The 18,604-nt window shown below is 45.2% G+C and overlaps 1 protein-coding gene across 1 annotated transcript in view; it reads left to right on the forward strand.

The window, feature by feature from the left end:
- LOC117349057 (protein Wnt-7b-like) overlaps window positions 1–18,604 on the forward strand; it is a 70,341-nt gene that overhangs the window by 32,996 nt on the left and 18,741 nt on the right. The window lies entirely within an intron of this gene.

Genomic DNA, 18,604 nt, shown 5'->3' on the forward strand with positions numbered 1-18,604 from the left:
TTACCTCCCACCCGAAGGTCTGTCCCCCTCTGAAGGCCTAAACCCCACCCCTGAAGGCCTGCACCCTCCCCGAAGGATTGTACCCCCCACCCGAAGGTCTGTCCCCCCCTGAAGGCCTGCACCCACCCCGAAGGCCTGCCCCCACCCCGAATGCCTGCACCCACCCCGAAGGCCTGCACCCCCGAAGGCCTGTCCCCCCCCCTTGAAGGCCTGACCCCCCCTTGAAGGCCTGCCTGCTTGTCCCCCCTTGAAGGCCTATCCCCCCTTAAAGGTCTGCCTGTCCCACCCCCTTGTAGGCCTGTCCCCCCTTAAAGGTCTGCCTGTCCCACCCCCTTGTAGGCCTGTCCCCCCCTTGAAGGCCTGTCCCCCCCTTGAAGGCCTGCCTGCTTGTCCCCCCTTGAAGGCCTGCCCCCCCCCTTGAAGGCCTGCACCCCCCCTTGAAGGTTGGCACCCCCCCAAAGGCCTGCACCCCCTTGAAGGCCTGTCCCACCCCCTTGTAGGCCTGTCCCCCCCTTGAAGGCCTGCCTGCCTGTCCCCCCCTTGAAGGCCTGTCCCCTCCCTTGAAGGCCTGCACCCCCTTGAAGGTCTGCACCCCCCCCGAAGGCCTGCACCCCCCCCGAAGGCCTGTCCCCCCACTTGAAGGCCTGCCTGCCTGTCCCCCCCTTGAAGGCCTGCACCCCCTTGAAGGTCGGCACCCCCCCTGAAGGCATGCACCCCCCCTGAAGGCCTGTCCCCCCTTGAAGGCCTGTCCCCCCCCCTTGTAGGCCTGCACCCCCTTGTAGGCCTGTCCCCCCCCCCCTTGTAGGCCTGTCCCCCCCTTGAAGGCCTGCCTGCCTGTCCCCCCCTTGAAGGCCTGCACCCCCTTGAAGGTCTGCAACCCCCCCCCCCGAAGACCTGCACCCCCCCTTGAAGGCCTGCCTGCTTGCCTGTCACCCCCCTCCCCCTTGAAAGTCTGCCTGCCCGCCCGCCCGCCCCACCCTGAAGGCCTGATGCCCCGACCCACCCCGAAGGACCATTCGCCCCCCTGGCCTCCCCGCACTACCTATGAAGCAGCCGCAGCAGGATCGCGACGTCAGTTATCTTTGCGCTGCTTAGGAGCTGCTTCCTGCGCCGCGGTCCCGCCCCCTCCTCTGACATCAGAGGAGGGACGGGACCGCGGCGCAGGAAACAGCGCCCAAGCAGCTGAGGGATTGCTGACGTCGCGATCCTGCTGCGGGCTGCTTCATAGGTGTGCTGGAAGGTCAGTGGGGCGAGCGGTCCTTCGGGCGTGGGGGGGGACTGAGCGGCAAGGCCGGGAACACCCCCTCAGGGCTGGTACCCGGGGCGGCCCGCCCCACCCGCCCCCCCCTAGGTACGCCACTGGGAGGTATTGTTAATGGCTTCGGTAACTTAGTGTCCATACTCGAGCCAAACTGATTCTCCTGCTGAATCTGACAGGCCTTAATGGAGTGCTTTTTCAGTGTGGAACACCAAATACAAGATTCTATTTGGTAATCTGACCTAAACATTGGATACACCAATTATGAGGATCGGTGATTGAAATCGGCCGCTGACACCTGCAGCACTTTTTAAACCCCATCGCAGGCTTGGACATGGGGAAAATTTCTTCAGTTAGATTAAACTCAATGTTTGAAAGAAAAAAAAACTCGTCGAGGAAAAAGAAACAACTGAAGGACCAAAGCCGAAGACTTAGTAGACACCTGGTTGCAAAGGCGAATCAGAGTGTCGAGCCTCTGCTGAGGGAGGTGGGCGCAAGACTGAGTTGTATCCAGCAATGCTCCTAAAAACTCCAAGATTTGTGTTGGTTGGAAATGGGATTTCTTGTAGTTGACTGCATTATCCATTAATATAGTGCTCATTTCATTATGGTTGAGCATATTTGTTAGTCAGAATTTCTGAGTACATGGGATATACAAGTGCATTTTTCACGGTTGTTCATTTTCAATCATCTGGAAAGTTTGTATCTTTTGGGTCTGTTTCCCATTTTGGTTTTTAGTTTTTACATTAATATCCATATTAATGACATATTTGGTTATCTTTCTCATCTTTCGCTTGTTTTTTAATTTTTATTTCTAATTCTTTTTCTGTTTTTTAATCAAAGGTTCTAGTTCCTTGGAATTCTGTCACTCACCTACAGGTTAGCCCACACATGCCTTCTTTTTGTCACCTCTCCAACTTCTTGCTCCGCCCCTGACCCCACCCCTATAATAGTACTAATTGTAACACAATTTCTTCCATCCATTTTTCATATACACACAATATATTTATTTATTTTATTTATTCAATTTTCTATACCATTCTCCCAGGAGAGCTCAGAACGGTTTACATGAATTTATTCAGGTACTCAAGCATAATGGTAACCACAAAATTAAAAAAACACAAAGCACACTATATGCACAGAAAATGTTAATTATCATTTGTATTTGGGCCTTTTTCAAAGAGGACTTTAAAATATACACTTTGTAACAACCATAGAAAAATAGACAAATATAGAGCAAAATATAGACAGCAGATATAAATTCACAAAACTGACACATTTTGATCACTAAATTGAAAATAAAATTATTTTTCCTACCTTTATTGTCTGTTGATTTCATGGTTGCATTTCCAATATTTCTTTCTTTATGTCTCCTGCACGCTTCTCCTCCGGATCCTATTCCCTTCCCCAACCAACATATCTCTGTCCCTCCATGAGTCCAACGTTTCTTCCTCTCTCCTTCACCCCTATTGGCAATATGTCTCCCTCTCTCTCTCTCTCACTGTCCATCTGTCTTGAGAGATCCAGGCATCTCTCCCTTGCCCTCTACTGCCACATCCAACATTTCTCCCTCTCTCATCCCCCAGATCATGTGCAGCATTTTTCACTACTGCCCACCAGCCCCATGCCCATTTCTCCTTCTATCACCCCTCTCCAGCACAATGCCACATTTCTCCCTCCATCACTATGTCCTCCCCCTTGCATCCCCTTCAATCTGCCCTCTCCACCACCATATCTAATGTTTCTCCCTCTCATCCTTCGATTCCCCATGCATCTCTACCTCACTCCTCTCTCTCTATACCCAATTTTCCTTTCTTCCTTTCCCCATGTGCACCATCTCTCACTCACACTCTCATGCCCATCAATTCTCCTGTTCTATTCCCTCCTCCTATGTCCCAAGTTAGTGCCCCCATGTGTTGAGTTCATGCCCCTCCTCTCGCCCTCCTGAAGTTGACCCATCTACAGAAGCCGCAGGCGCCACTGGGGATCTCTGCTTGCCCCCCCTCCCGCTAAAGCTGAAGTTGCCAGGGATGACTTCCTGTCTGCCCACCCGCTGCACCACCCATCACCCTCGAAACTGACCCTGACTCCAAGCCGGAGCCAACACGCTCCATCCCCCCATAGCAGCAACTCCACGCAGGGATGGGCCATGACGCATGCCACATGCAGCACGGAGTTGCTAGGGTGGGGTGGGGGATGGAGCGTGTTGGCTTCGAGGGTGGATGGTGGTACAGCGGGTGGGCAGACAGGAAGGCATCCCCAATGGCTTCAGCAGGGGACAAGCAGAGATACCTGGTGGGAGGCAGAGAGGAATCCCTGGCGGTGGCCAGGTCGCACACCTCCAACAGGAGGCCCACATACCCCCAATGAAACACGTACCACGTGTTGCAAAACATTGCTATATATGACAGAGCTTAGCTTGGTGTTCTCTATCTTTTCTTGTTGGTGGATGATCATAACCCACTTGTCTCTAGATTCATCTGCTGTGACTAAAGGAAAGAAAATGATCAGGTAAGAACATAAATTTCTGATATCACTAGTAAAGGGGACCGTGAACTTCAAATACCCAAACATCCATCACCAGTCAGTGTTTAATGGGGTATGAATATCATCACAAGTTCACAGGACTCCCAAACAGGCTATTAATCTTCAAAAATGCTGAATTTTTTTTGCAGTGAAATGAGATTATCATCCTGCCTGGAAGCACATCTTTTTGAAAGAAAAAGTCTATGAATGTATGAGAGACTTATAGTTTATTTAGTCCCGGCGGTCTGTGTATGAGGTCTGTTTTTCTCCGCTTTTTGTGTTTATAATTTACTGTTATTACTTTTTAGCTTCTATCTCTACAACATCACAAAAATTTGCCCCTTCCTCTCTGAGTACACTCCCGGACACTTGTCCGCACTCTTGTAACCTCACATTTAGATTACTGTAATCTATTTCTAACTGATCTCCCACAGTGCCACCTCTCCCCCCCCCCCCCCACTGCAATTGGTGCAAAACTCTGCTGCACTACTCATTTTCTACCAACCTTGCTATACTCATGTCACCCCTCTCCTTAAATCACTTCATTGGCTCCCTATTCACCTTCACATACAGTTCAAGCTCCTATTGCTGACCTACAAAGTGTGTGTTCATTCTGCTGCCCCTCAATATCTCTCTTCTCTCCTTATACACCTCCTAGAGAACGTCATTCCTCAGATAAGCTGCTCTTAGCTGTACCCTTCTCCTCCACTGTCAAAACCAGACTTCATTCTTTCATCTAGCTGCCCCCTATTTCTGTAATAAATTACCCGAGTTTGTCTGCCAAGCCTCTTCCCTTACCTTGTTTAAAACCAAACTGAAAACCCACCTTTTGGATATAACCTTCAATCAATAACCCTACTCTCCACTCTCCTCCAACCCAGCCAGCAGATTTAACTGCTCCCCTGAACTGTATCCATGACATCCTATTTTGTATGTCTTGTCTGTTTAGAATTTAGATTATAAGCTCCTTTGAGCAGGAACTGTCTTCTTTGTGACTCTGTACAGCAATGCTGTGTCTAATAATGTTCCCAGAAGTGTCTCGGTACTGTGGTTTGTTCTAAATCCAGATTGGGAAAGGTGTAGTAAGGAATGATCATCCAAGTATTTTGATAGATGTGATGCTACAAACTCTTCCATGATTTTTAAATATAGGGGTATGTAGGCGATTGGCCTGTAGTTGGAGGATATGGCAATGGAAGCTCTTTGGTCTTTCACTATAGGAGTGATGGTTATTTCACTAAAGTCTGTAGAGAGCTGACCGACTGACAACACAGATTGTGTCCAGTCTAGGAATTGTGCCCAAAATTGCAATGACATTGTTTTTTATAGATATAATGGGCAACAATCAAGGTCGCATAAGAAGCGTGCATACTTCTGATAGGCCTTCTTCATCTCTGATCAAGTTGTTCCATGTTCTGTCTGTCAGAATGAAACCATTAGGTGATAATGGGATGTGTATTTCATTTTGGAGGTCAGTGGTCCTTGTGGTCTGTACTCTAATGACAACTATCTTACTTTTGAAATAATTTGCTAATTGAACGGCTGAGGGAGGGCGTTCATCCACTTAGATCTTCTGGTTAGAGTAGAATATAAACTTGTTTAATTAATTTAAATCTGATCATGTTTATAATCACTTATCAAGTGGCCCCAGCACCATTACCTCCTGCATCAAAACATTTGGGAAACTACAAAGCAGTGAGCCTGATGTTTGTGCCAGGTAAAACAGCAGAAACTAGTATAAAGAACAACACTGCTGAACACATATATAGACATTGGTTAATTGGACAGAATCACCATAGATTTCACTACAGAAGTCTTGCCTTGCTAATCTGCTACATATTTTGCAAGGTATGAATAAAAGAGAGGCAGTTGATGGTATTTTGGAAACTCTATTCGGAATTTCCGTGTGAAAATGCTGGCATATACTTGTAAAAAAACAATTTCAGAAAATTGCTATTTACACATGGAAATCCACAACACATAGAGATGTTAATATTCATTATAGTTTAAGTGGGCAGGAGAGGGTCCTGCCTTCTTAAACTATGCTGGCTGGCTGACCACTGATATTCAGCAGCCCTTAACTAGGTAATGCCACTATCAGTTCTGACTTCCCCAGCATAATCTGGAGAGGTTTTGGAGGAAGAGTTGGTGTGAACCTGGAAGTTATTCAGGTACCAGCAATATTCAATACAAGTGCCCGTATAAAATGCAGTTTTATCTTTACCTGGTTAGGTTATGTGGGTACTGGAACTAGGCTGAAGTTAAGGGAAGTTTCACCAAAACCACCTCATTCATGCACAGTGGAGATCTAGCATTCAGACCAATGACAGCTGCTATATCTCTGCTGCAGCCGAGAAGGAGCAAAGACCCAAATCATCCTTGATACCCGTTGTGTATGAATGAGCTGATTTTGGTGAAAGCTCCCTTAACCTCTATCTGGTATACCCGATGGAGCCCTTATAAGGGTGAAACATGGCCACGTTCGGTTGTGATTTCTAATTCACTTCCAACATGTTTGCAACCTATCCTTGAAAACTGGTGAGGTGCCAGAGGACTGGAAATTGGCAAATGTCACACCCATCTTCAAGAAGGGATCGAGGGGTGACCCTGGGAACTACAGGCCGGTGAGCCTGACTTCAATTATAGGGAAGATGGTGGAAGCTATGATCAAGGACGGCATTTGCGAGCACATCGAGAGGAATGGCCTACTGAGAACAAGCCAGCACGGATTCTGTAAGGGAAGGTCGTGCCTAACGAACCTTCTGTACTTCTTTGAGGGAATAAGCAGTCGGGTGGACAATGGGGAGCCCATAGACATCATTTACCTCGACTTTCAAAAGGCTTTCGACAAGGTGCCACATGAAAGGCTACTTAAGAAGCTGTGGAACCATGGGGTGGGAGGGGATGTGCACAGATGGATCAAGCACTGGCTGTCGGGTAGACTGCAGAGGGTTGGAGTAAAGGGTCAATATTCTGACTGGCGGGGAGTCACGAGCGGTGTGCCACAGGGATCGGTGCTGGGGCCTTTACTCTTTAACATATTCATTAATGACCTGGAAAAGGAGGCAAAGTGTGAGGTTATAAAATTCGCAGACGATACCAAACTGTGCGGCAGAGTTAGGACCAGGGAGGAGTGTGAGGACCTACAAAGGGACCTGGACAAGCTGGAAGACTGGGCAAACAAATGGCAGATGCGCTTCAACGTGGACAAATGCAAGGTCATGCATATAGGGAAAAAGAACCCGTTGTTCAGCTACAAATTAGGGGGGGTATTGTTGGGAGACAGCAGACTCGAGAGAGACTTGGGTGTGCTGGTGGATGCATCACTGAAGCCATCTGCACAGTGCGCAGCAGCCTCGAAAAAAGCCAACAGGATGCTGGGCATCATAAAGAAGGGCATAGCAACCAGAACACGGGAAGTCATTATGCCACTGTATCGAGCGATGGTGCGTCCACATCTGGAATACTGCGTTCAGTATTGGTCGCCGCACCTCAAGAAGGACATGGTGGTACTTGAGAGAGTTCAAAGGAGAGCAACGAAAATGGTAAGAGGGCTGGAACACTGCTCAAACGCCGAGAGGCTGGATAGGCTGGGGCTCTTCTCTCTGGAGAAAAGGAGGCTCAGGGGAGATATGATAGAGACCTTCAAGATCATGAGGGGCATAGAGAGGGTGGATAGGGACAGATTCTTCAGACTGAAGGGGACAGCAAATACGAGGGGGCATTCTGAGAAACTGAAGGGAGACAGGTTCAAAACAAATGCAAGGAAGTTTTTTTTCACCCAAAGGGTCGTGGACACTTGGAATGCGCTACCGGAGGAAGTGATCAGGCAGAGTACGGTACAAGGATTTAAACAGGGATTGGATGGATTCCTGAGGGATAAAGGGATCGTGGGATACTGAGGGAGGAGCTGGGATGTAACACAAGTATAGGAAGTTAACCAGGTAATGAGTATAAACCAACCTGGTCGTGCATGTGCAAGACCGGAGGGCTAGGACTTCGATAGGAAGGCAGGACTTAAATGAGAAACCAAGGTGGCAAGGGAGCCCCTTCTGATGATTCAGACAAGTCTTGACCTGTTTTTGGGCCACCGCGGGAGCGGACTGCTGGGCAGGATGGACCTGTGGTCTGACCCGGCAGAGGCACTGCTTATGTTCTTATGTTCTTAAGTGTTGTTATTCACGTAATAAACTTTTAATCCCCCTTTTTCCTGGGGGTTTTGGTATTGATCTACAACTTGAGAAAGCCACCACTTCTCTATGGGTGTGAGCAACAAGGAATGGATTTAATTTGGATCCCGACAGGACAGAATTGACCACTATAGAAGGCAGGATGCCAGGCTTAGTGAAACTTTAGTCTGACTCATTATGGCTTATCTTATGCTTTCAGTCAGATTAAAAGCATCCTTTGCACCTTCTGACCTGAAATGTATAATTCAGCAAGTCTGGGCCATACTGGCACAGAGAAGAGACGTTTCTCATGATTTGCCATGTGCAACACATGAAGTTTTTATTTTAGCTATCACTGCAGGGGGTGAAACCTGGAAACAGTAAAGCAACATTTGTCTACGTCTGTACTTCTCACACAATTGCAAAACACTCACATAGACTGGCACACCCCAGCTGCACCTGGGCAAAGAATGATTAAAAGGAACCTCTCTCTCTTCCCAAAGTTCTTGGAAAGGAGAAAAAGAGGTAATGTCCTCACTTTGTGAAACTGGGCTATCAGTGCTGAAATACCAAGGGGTAGTGCAGCAGGAAAAGACAGAAGTGGATTGGCAGATTATGTGTATGTGTGTTTATGCGTGCCTAAGCAGTACAATGATGAAAAATTGGCCTTTAGGGAAGCTTTCATTTAGGACTTCTCAACACATACATCCCTCTCAACAGCCCCACCTCATCCACTGCAAGTAAACAGCAGTCCTGGTTAGGTAATTACATTAGTGGAGCCAGGTTGACCTACGGCGCTTTCGGAAAGAAATTAAGACTGTACTATTTGATAGATTCATTTCCTAAATAGAAGTTACACTAATTGCAATAATTCTATAGTAATTGCAATAATTCTACTGTGATTATCCTTAAAAAATATACTGTACTTTTGCTATTTGTAGTTTGTACTTCGCTGATTGTCCAGCTCTCTTCAATGTAAACTGCCGACAAATCGTTTGATTGTGGCGGTATAGAAGAATAAAGTTATTATTATTATTTCTGTCTCAGTAATTTCACTCCTCTCCCCAGTGCTATTACCCCTTTTCTTTACCACCCTAGTTTTGGCTGTTCCTTTCTCCTCTTGTGGACCCTGTACACTTCACCCAGTTCTCTCATATTTCATCTCTTTCCGCACCTACCACTTTTAGCCAGTACTTCACCCCTTTCTTTGCAACCCAGTGGCATACCAAGGGGGGGGCAGGAGGGGCAGTCCGCCCCGGGTGCCAGCCCTGAAGGGGTGCTCCCGGCCTTGCCGTTCAGTCCCCCCACACCCCCGAAGGACCGCTCGCCCCACTGACCTTTCTGCACCACCTGTGAAACAGCAAGCAGCAGGATCGCGAGGTCAGCTATCCCTGAGCTGCTTGGGCGCTACTTCCTGCGCCGCGGTCCCGCCCCTCCTCTGACGTCAGAGGAGGGGCGGGAACGTGGTGCAGGAAGCAGCGCCTAAGCAGCGCAGGGATAGCTGACGTCGCGATCCTGCTGCGGCTGCTTCATAGGTGGTGCAGGAAGGTCAGTGGGGCGAGCGGTCCTTCGGGGGTGGTGGGGACTGAACGGCAAGGCCGGGAGCATAGGTAGTGCTGCTTCATAGGTGGTGCGGGGAGGCCAGGGGGGCGAGCGGTCCTTCGGGGTGGGGCGGGTGGGCAGGCAGGCAGGCATTCAAGGGGGAGGGGGGGGTGACAGGCAGGCAGGCCTTCAAGGGGGGGACAGGCCTTCGTGGGGGGGGGGGGGGTGTGCAGACCTTCCAGGGGGAGGGACAGGCCTTCAAAGGGGGGGAAGGCAGGCCTTCAAGGGGGGACAGGTCTACAAGGGGGGACAGGTCAACAAGGGGGTGGGCAGGCCTACAAGGGGGTGGGACAGGCCTACAAGGGGGTGGGCAGGCCTACAAGGGGGTGGGACAGGCCTTCAGGGGGGGTGCAGGCCTTCAAGGGGGAGACAGGCCTTCAAGGGGGGGACAGGCCTACAAGGGGGTGGGACAGGCCTACAAGGGGGTGGGACAGGCCTTCAAGGGGGGGACAGGCCTTCAGGGGGGGACAGGCAGGCAGGTCTTCAAGGTGGGGGGACAGGCCTACAAGGGGGAGGGACAGGCCTTCAAGGGGGGGATAGGCCTACAAGAGGGTGGGACAGGCCTTCAAGGGGGGTGCAGGCCTTCAAGGGGGGACAGGCAGACCTTTAAAGGGGGACAGGCCTTTGGGGGGGACCCTGGTTTAGAAGTACACGGAGGGAAGGGGGTGTTCAAAGAGACGTGCGTATGCCAAACTTTGGGGGGGGGATGAAGAAATAATGGGTCTGAAAATAGAGGAGAGGGAGAGAAATGATGGACCATGGGATTTAGGGAGGGAAGGAACTGAAAGGGAGAGAAATTGGACACAAGGGATGGTGTGGAGGAGGGATAGAGATACTGGATAGGAGGGTAATTGGGAAAAGAAAGGGAGAGATGGTGGACTCTGGGTTGGTGGGGAAGGAGGGAGAGATGCCGGATGAAAGAGTAGTTAAGAAAAGGTGGATCTGTGGAGGGAGATGAAAAAAAGGAAAGATACCAGACTTCCTGGGGAGGGAAGGGAAATGGAAAGGGAGGACAGAGTTGGCAGATGGATGGTTAGCACGCAGAAAGAAGAAAGAAGGAGACCCTGGCAAGCAAGTTATCAGAAGAAAACCAGAGCCTTGGACCAACAAGATTTGAAATATAACCAGACAACAAAAGGTAGAAAAATTAATTTTATTTTCTGTTTTGTGATTATAATATGTCAGATTTGAAATGTGTATCCTGCCAGAGCTGGTGTTGGACTGCAAACGTGAGCTAGGATTTAACAGAGAGAGGAAAAGTCCTTTTTGTTTCTTTATTTTATTTACACCACAGCGCCAGTGTGGTTAGGAGAAGCCAAAGGGGGTGAAAAAGCTATAAAACCCACCAGGAGTTTTGAAAAAATCACCCAACTGGGCAGGAAAATCGAATTGAAAAACCAATTCAATAGGCTGAATCGAATCGAAATTTTTTTTCCTGAATCTGGCAGCATTAGTTTGCGCTACTGTCTTAGACTTTAGGACCTGGGATTGGGGAGAGATGGCATCCTCAGTACTTTATAATGCAAGTGAAACGAGGATTTGGTCAGACTTTTGAAGGGTCTGCAGAAAAAAAATATTGTATAGGCCGGGGACATGAAACAGCAAGAAATGGGAACTTTTCTTCCTTCTATTTTTGTGAATGGAAAGGCTGAGGATGTCAGAGAGTTCAGTTAAAATATGTGCTTTATAAGAAAATATAATAATGTGTTTTATAAAGTTTATAGCATAGCTGGCCTACCCAGTGAGGTGTTCCTAGTGGTGATGGTGGCAGCGTGTCAATGTGTTGAGAGGAAGAGGTGGTCTGGGAAATTCTGCTGAGCAAACTCCGGGCCCATTTCCACCCCCCAGTTAGTCCACTCCACTCAACTGGTTCACACACTGAGTGGGTCTTTGGGTGTTGTGTTGGGATCTCTTCCAGTGGTTTATCAGTATCTCCTTCTGGTCCAAGGAAGGAAACTTTGTTATCCTTAGCATTGACCTACAGAATATGTTTGTAACAGCGCTGCTTGTGTGGCATTAGGCTATGTAGTGATCGAAAGAAAAAAACAGACCTTTGCACATTTTTGCACTATATGGTGGGTGTATGAGGAGATTCACATTTCCTGCACAGCTAAGTCCATGTGAAGTTACCTTGTGCTGTATTTGACATCTAGCAAGGTCTCTGTTTGAAAGGAAAGATCTAAACTTAAAAATGAAGTGGCCAGAAGTTATGGTAAAAGCAGATAGTGTAGCTGGTTTTAAGAAAGATTTGGACAAATTCCTGGAGGAAAAGTCCATAATCTGTTATTAAGACATGGAGGAAGTGTCTGCTTGCCCTGGATCGGTAGCATGGAATGTTGCTACTCTTTGGGTTTTGACCAGGTATTAGTATCCTGGATTGGCTACCATGAGAATGGGCTACTGGGCATGATGGACCATTGGTCTGACCCAGTTAGGCTATTCTTATGTTATGTTCTCATCTGTAGGGGCCTTTGTTTTCACTTCTTATTTTAATGTATTTTTTTTCTGGGAACTTATCAGTGTTTTTTATAATGGGAACAAAAATGGAAGAGAATTAATGTGTGTGGAATGGGGGGTAATTAATTTCTTCAGCTAAATAATTCAATCCACCTCAACCAGACATAGGAGAACTCACGCACCATTCACACACCCTCCAACCAAAAACGTCAAAAGAAAAAAACCGTTCGACAACCTCCTAGCCATTCGAGCTGCAACACTCGACCCCCAACTCTACAACCAATTGACATCGACCACAGACTGCAAAACCTTCAAAAAGAAATAAAAACCCTTCTATTCAAAAAACACATAAAACCGAACTAACACAATCAGAACTGTCCCAAGCATCACCTGCAACTACTCCATATGTACTTCTGATGTCATGACAATTCAGACATAATTTATGTTATGTTATGTTTGGAATATAAGAAAATTTTCACTGCCTGTTTCTATTCTGACCATTTATTCCGTTTCATGGTCATTACAAAAAATATTTTTTTACATGGGGGGGGTGTCAAAAAATGATGGGCCCCGGGTGCCACATACCCTAGGTACGCCACTGTTGCAACCCCTGTGTTCCTGTTTCATACTCCTCTCAACTCAACACTATGAATTTCCTCTGCCTTTTTGTTTCTTCCCACCCCTTTTATTACCTACTATTGATCTGTACACAGAAGTGGGACGAAGCATGTAGAACAGAAGCATCCTGCCTCCTGCAACTGATTGGCTCATTCAGTTCACAATAACTAATCAGCCATAGGAAGCAGAGTAACAGAAGCTCATAAGGCCATCTTTGTCTCCTGTCATCATGAGGTGAGAGGGACTCAGAGAACACAAGGCACCAGTCACACTGCTCTTCCTATTTGATGATTGCCTCACTCAGAAGTTTTCTCTGTCTTGGTTGTGCCTTTTTGCTATCCTAAGTTATCGTGATCCTGGAGATGAATATCCTGTCTCCAGATAACTCTCTGCTTCACCCCCAGACCACCCCAGTACTCCCTGCATAGTGCTGGGGTGGTATGTGGTGAAAATTCCATCCTGAAAAACCACTCATAGCCCCAGTAGGTGGGACTTATCTGGGCAGAAGATGCTGCCATCTGGAGGAGTAGCCTAATGGTTAGAACAGCAAGCTTGGAACCAAGAAAGGCCAGTTCAAATCCCACTTGTGATCTTGGGCAAGTCATTTAACTCTCCATTACGCTAGGTATAAACTCAGATTGTGAGTCTTCTAGGGACAGAAAAATACTACCTAATGTACCTGAATGCAGGCAGTATATAAGAAATTAAAATGAAATAAGCCATTTAAATATTGGGCCCAATGTTTACAATTTCTTGATAGGACTACGGTAACTGGAACCATTTTTTCACATAACTAATAATCTTAACAACTAGTTGTTTCAGAATGATCTCCAAACTTGTGAGACATAATGCTCTCTCTCTATCTCTGCATCCCTGGGTTCCCAGATTGTACTTATTAGCAAATATTATCTCATTAATCAGGGTGTGAATTTTCTTTATAACTAAGACACACCTAGCCAGCTATATATCTTATGTATTATGACTGTGGCAATCAGTCATAGAGTGCAAGTCTACTGATGTGAACTCAATCCCATATATTCTTCCCACATGCCAGAACATAAAGTTATACATATTCAGTTTGTGGCTGATCTCCATACTACTACTGAAAAGGTAAGTCGTAAAAAAAGCCCAAGATAGATAGAGTGGTTACTCTAATTAATCCTCAACCTTATGTTTGTATGGACACTAAGACAGTGGCACCCTAATACTGATGGCTACAGGAATTCTGACACAGATGGTAGGATCCTGCAGTCTCCCAGCTTCTGGAGGATTTCTGCCTAATGCTTTGAATGACACTGAGGCAAGACAAAATTTAATTATAAAAATGATCTCCAGAGTAAAGTTTTACAAAATCTCTTCTAAAAAGAATGATATCATCTTCCATAATATGCCTGAATGCGAACATTCAACAGCCTTCTGTGTTCATGGCCACTATTGTATTATCTGTCCAGGCTGGAACTACTTCTACTATTAATTATTTCTAGAGCACTAGTTGTGTGCTGCCACCAACACAACTCAAATGAAATAAACAGATGACACAAAAAAGTACAGGCCTTACCATACTTATCCCTTCTGTCCCTTTTCTTGGCAAACATTCCTCCACACCTTTGGATTTTGTACCCCCAGATAATTTTATAGACTAGGCCATTCAGCCTAACCACTAAATTTCAGGGTAATGGGAATAAAATTTTTTAAATATTCAACAGGGGTAAAAGAAAAATCTTAATAATGTGAACTTCAACACAAAGTGAATAGTTCACATTTTTCCATCTGGACTTCTATTGGTCCTCTCTTACAATCTTTGCTCCCCAGTTTCTATGGTCCAGTTCCATAAGGAGACCCCTAACACTGAGATTTCCAGTGACTACAGATGTGCCTACCTAAGCACTATTTTATAAAGACAAGTTGGCACCTGCCTAGAATGTAGACATATTACTTTCACTTGTTCCAGAGATGGTGTAAGCAAAGTCATGTACTTTACGCACCTAAGCATGTCAATTATGGCATTTCATAATCTACACATGTACTTGTGAACTCCACCACTGTGCATGTCCACCAGCATATATTTTTACACCCTTCAGGTCTTCTAAAGGAAGTTAGCATGCATGTAGCCCCATATGTTCAATAATTACTTTATAAAATGACATCCTATAACTAGGAATCAGGTTTCTTTAAGGACATATGTGTTGTCACCCAAAGACTCTCTTAGACTTGGTGTTTGGAACAAAGCAATTGATGTAATTTGCATATGTCATCACCTTAATAGCACCTACAAATATCTTTCTTCTTCAGTGGACAGGGAATCCCCTGGATGATCTTATACATCTGGACTGCTCTTAAGAATGGGTATACAGTATATAGAAGATATATAACAAGGCATTAAGGGGGCAAGAAGCAGCAGTAAATTTGCCTGGATATTCAAGATTCATCCTGATACTGAATATACTGTATCTAGATAAAATTATTCACATAACTTTAAAGAGAGCTATTCTGCCCTGCAATGGCAGAAGGAAGCCTGGTCTTTGGAAAAATGCATGTTTTGTTTGGTGTCTTTACTGCTACTATTGTTACTACTATTAATTATTTCTATAGCGTTACCAGACGCACGCAGCGCTGTACAGAGTCACAAAGAGTAAGAAAACATTCCCTGCTCGAAAGAGCTTACAATCTAAACAGGCAAGACAGACAAACAAGATGTTATGGATACAGTTAAGGGGAATGGTTAATCAGCTGGCTGGGTTGGAGGGCAAAGGAGTACGGTCTAAGCGTAATCTAAGCGTCTTTGCAATGAACTTACTGCCTTTTGCCTCTGAAATATTGGGGATCCTGAAGGGGCTATGCAGAAATCAAATACATATTATGATGGGCCATACTTCCTTCTGTCATTTCTGGGCAGTGTTGTGTATGCCAGTTTGTCCATCTAACTTTAACTTGCCAATGCTGAAAATCAGCCCCAACTGGATAAGGAGTCACATGCTAGGAATCTCTCCCCAAACCTCCCTGTTCTATGTGGGTAAATTTTGTCTGAACAAAATTTCCCCATTTAGTGGAGGAATCAGCAGAGTCAGCCGGGACAGGAGAAGGAAGGGATCCCTCCTGTCTCGGTTAACCCCACCAGGCCATACGACAGGCCTGGCAGAGGCCTGCAACAAGTCCAGGAGGGGGTGGGGGTGGAGGATGACCTAGAATATAAGGTGAGAACCCCATTTTTGGGCCATTTTTTTGGCCAAAAAATCTCAGTTTATATTCGAGTACATATGGTAATCACAAACTAAAAATAGAAATATGTAGATTAAAGTTAAACTGAACCACAAAGAAGCCAAACTTTGCATACAATGCAACACCACAGAAACAGTGAAGCATGTCCTCTAATATAGTGCACAATATAAAGATAGCAGATATAAATTTGGAAAAAAAAACCCAACTCAGATAAATAGCAATCATCACTTTACAAATTAACAAATAAGAATAAAACAAAAAGTGGACTAATACATTTCTCAATTAACTTTCAGAGACCCAAACCTCTTTCCTCAGGTCATAAGAACATAACATAAGATGTGTCAGACCAACAGTCCATCAAGCCCAGTAACCCGTTCTCATGGTGGCCAATCCAGGTCACTAGTACCTGGCGAAAATCCAAAGATTAGCAACATTCCATGCTACTGATCCAGGGCAAGCAGTAGCTTGCCTCATGTCTTTCTCAATAATAGACTGTGGATGTTTCCTCCAAACTCTTCTTAAAACCAGCTCTATCTGCTCTAACCACAACCTCTGGCAATGTGTTCCAGAGCTTAACTATTCTCTGAGTGAAAAAATATTTCCTCTGATTGGTTTTAAAAATATTTCCTTGTAACTTCGAGTGTCCCCTAGTCTTTATAATTTTTGATGGAGTGAAAAATCAATCTGCTTGTACCCGTTCTACTCCACTCAGGATTTTGTAGACTTCAATCATATCTCCCCTCAGCTGTCTCTTTTCCAACCTGAAGAGCACTAACCTTTTTAGTCTTTCCTCATACGAGAGGCATTCCACCCCCTTTATCATCTTGGTCACTCTTCTTTGAACCTTTTCTAGTGCCACTATCTTTCTTGAGATAAGGAGACCGAAATTGAACGCAATACTCCAGGTGAGGCCACCCCAAGGAGGAATATAGAGACATTATAACATTCTTTGTCTTGTTAACCATCCCTTTTTAAATAATTCCTAGCATCTTGTTTGCCTTTCTGGCCGCCGCCATCACACATTGGGCGGAAGGTTTCATTGTATTGTCTACAATGATACTCAGATCCTTTTCTTGTGCTAATCCTCAAGGTGGACCCTAGCATCCGGTAACTGTGATTTGGGTTATTCTTCCCAATGCGAATCACTTTGCATTTGTCCACATTTATTTTATTTCTTCCATTTGTGAATCGCACATACCTATACATGCTCTAGGCGACATTACAGAGGAAGGGGTTAGAAAAGGGTAGGGAGGGCAGGAAGGACATTAAATTTCATCTGCCACTTGGATGCCCAGTCTTCCAATTTTCCAAGGTCTGCCTGCAATTTTTCACAATCCACATGCATTTTAACAACTTTGAACAGTTCAGTGTCATCTGCAAATTTAATCATCTCTCTCGTTCCAATTTCCAGATCATTTATAAATAAGTTAAATAGCACCAGTCCCAGTACAGATCCCTGTGGCACTCCACTGTTTACTCTCCTCCATTGAGAGAAATGACCATTTAAGCCTACCCTCTGTTTTCTATCCGATAACTATTCTGAATCCACAAGTAAACTTTGCCACCTATCCCATGACTCTTTAATTTTTTCAGGAGCCTCTCATGAGGAACTTTGTCAAAAGCTTTCTGAAAATCTAGATACATGACTACATCAACCGGCTCACTTTTATCCACATATTTATTCACACCTTCAAAGAAGTCAAGCAAATTGGTGAGGCAAAATCCCCTCAGCTGAACCCATGCTGACTCTGTATCATTAAATCATGTTTGTCTATGTGTTCCAATACAAAACAAAGTAAAGGGAACAGAAACCTCACGTACAATCCAACAAAGAAAAAAACTAGTAGGGAGTGGGATAGAGCACGTCAACCTTGAGACAAACAAATCTTTTATTTCTATAAACTTAAAATAAAGAAACACATGAATACAAACACATGTATAAAAAGTCCTATAAACTTGATGTCCTTATACTGAAAGGATTCAGTTGATGGCCGACATGGTCCGTGTTTTGGCCCCCAGGAGACCTGCCTCAGGGGTATGTCTAATAGTCCACTAGGTGTCACTCCTGTGCTGGGAATATAGATTGTAAGAAAATCTTTAAAAAGACTATAAATGTATGAAATGATTGAAAAAAATTCCAAAAGACTCTAAACAACAGGGTACACAACAGTGTCCTGCCAAATCATTATTTCTCCAGCGTTTGGAAGTTTAAGGATATCACAAAAATATTGTCTCAATAACAATTCAGAGGATAATAAGTGAGTCATCGGAGAGTTAAAAAAATGTAAATTTTTCGCCCTAATATGATTTTCCATTATTTCAAGGTTCCTATGAACTAATGAACTATCTTTTATAGCTAATTGATTGGTGGCTTTCAAATTCCTAATCTGTATTTCTAAACCACAAATATGTTCATCTAATTTCTTTAAGGTCTAACTCAGTAAACATCTCAACTGCTACCTTGGTAAAGAACATAATTGGGATACATTGTCCTTTAGCATGGTTTCAGTTCTAGAAATAATAGACCAAATTTCTTTTAAAGACATATCAGAATCCATAGTTTTAGCTGAAGCCCCAGATTGAGAATCTAATAAGACAACAGGCACAGGGTATAAGTAATCTCTCAGGGACAGCTAATTCAGGGACTGATTCCCTAAGTTCCTCCACCAAAGTACATTTAGCTTCTCCATTCCTCTTAACCACTTCGGTAATGGGAGAAGAAACTAATGAATGGAGGGGAGTTGGTCTTCCTCCT

Source organism: Geotrypetes seraphini, chromosome 1, assembly GCF_902459505.1.
Source record: "Geotrypetes seraphini chromosome 1, aGeoSer1.1, whole genome shotgun sequence".
Classification (NCBI taxonomy): domain Eukaryota; kingdom Metazoa; phylum Chordata; class Amphibia; order Gymnophiona; family Dermophiidae; genus Geotrypetes; species Geotrypetes seraphini.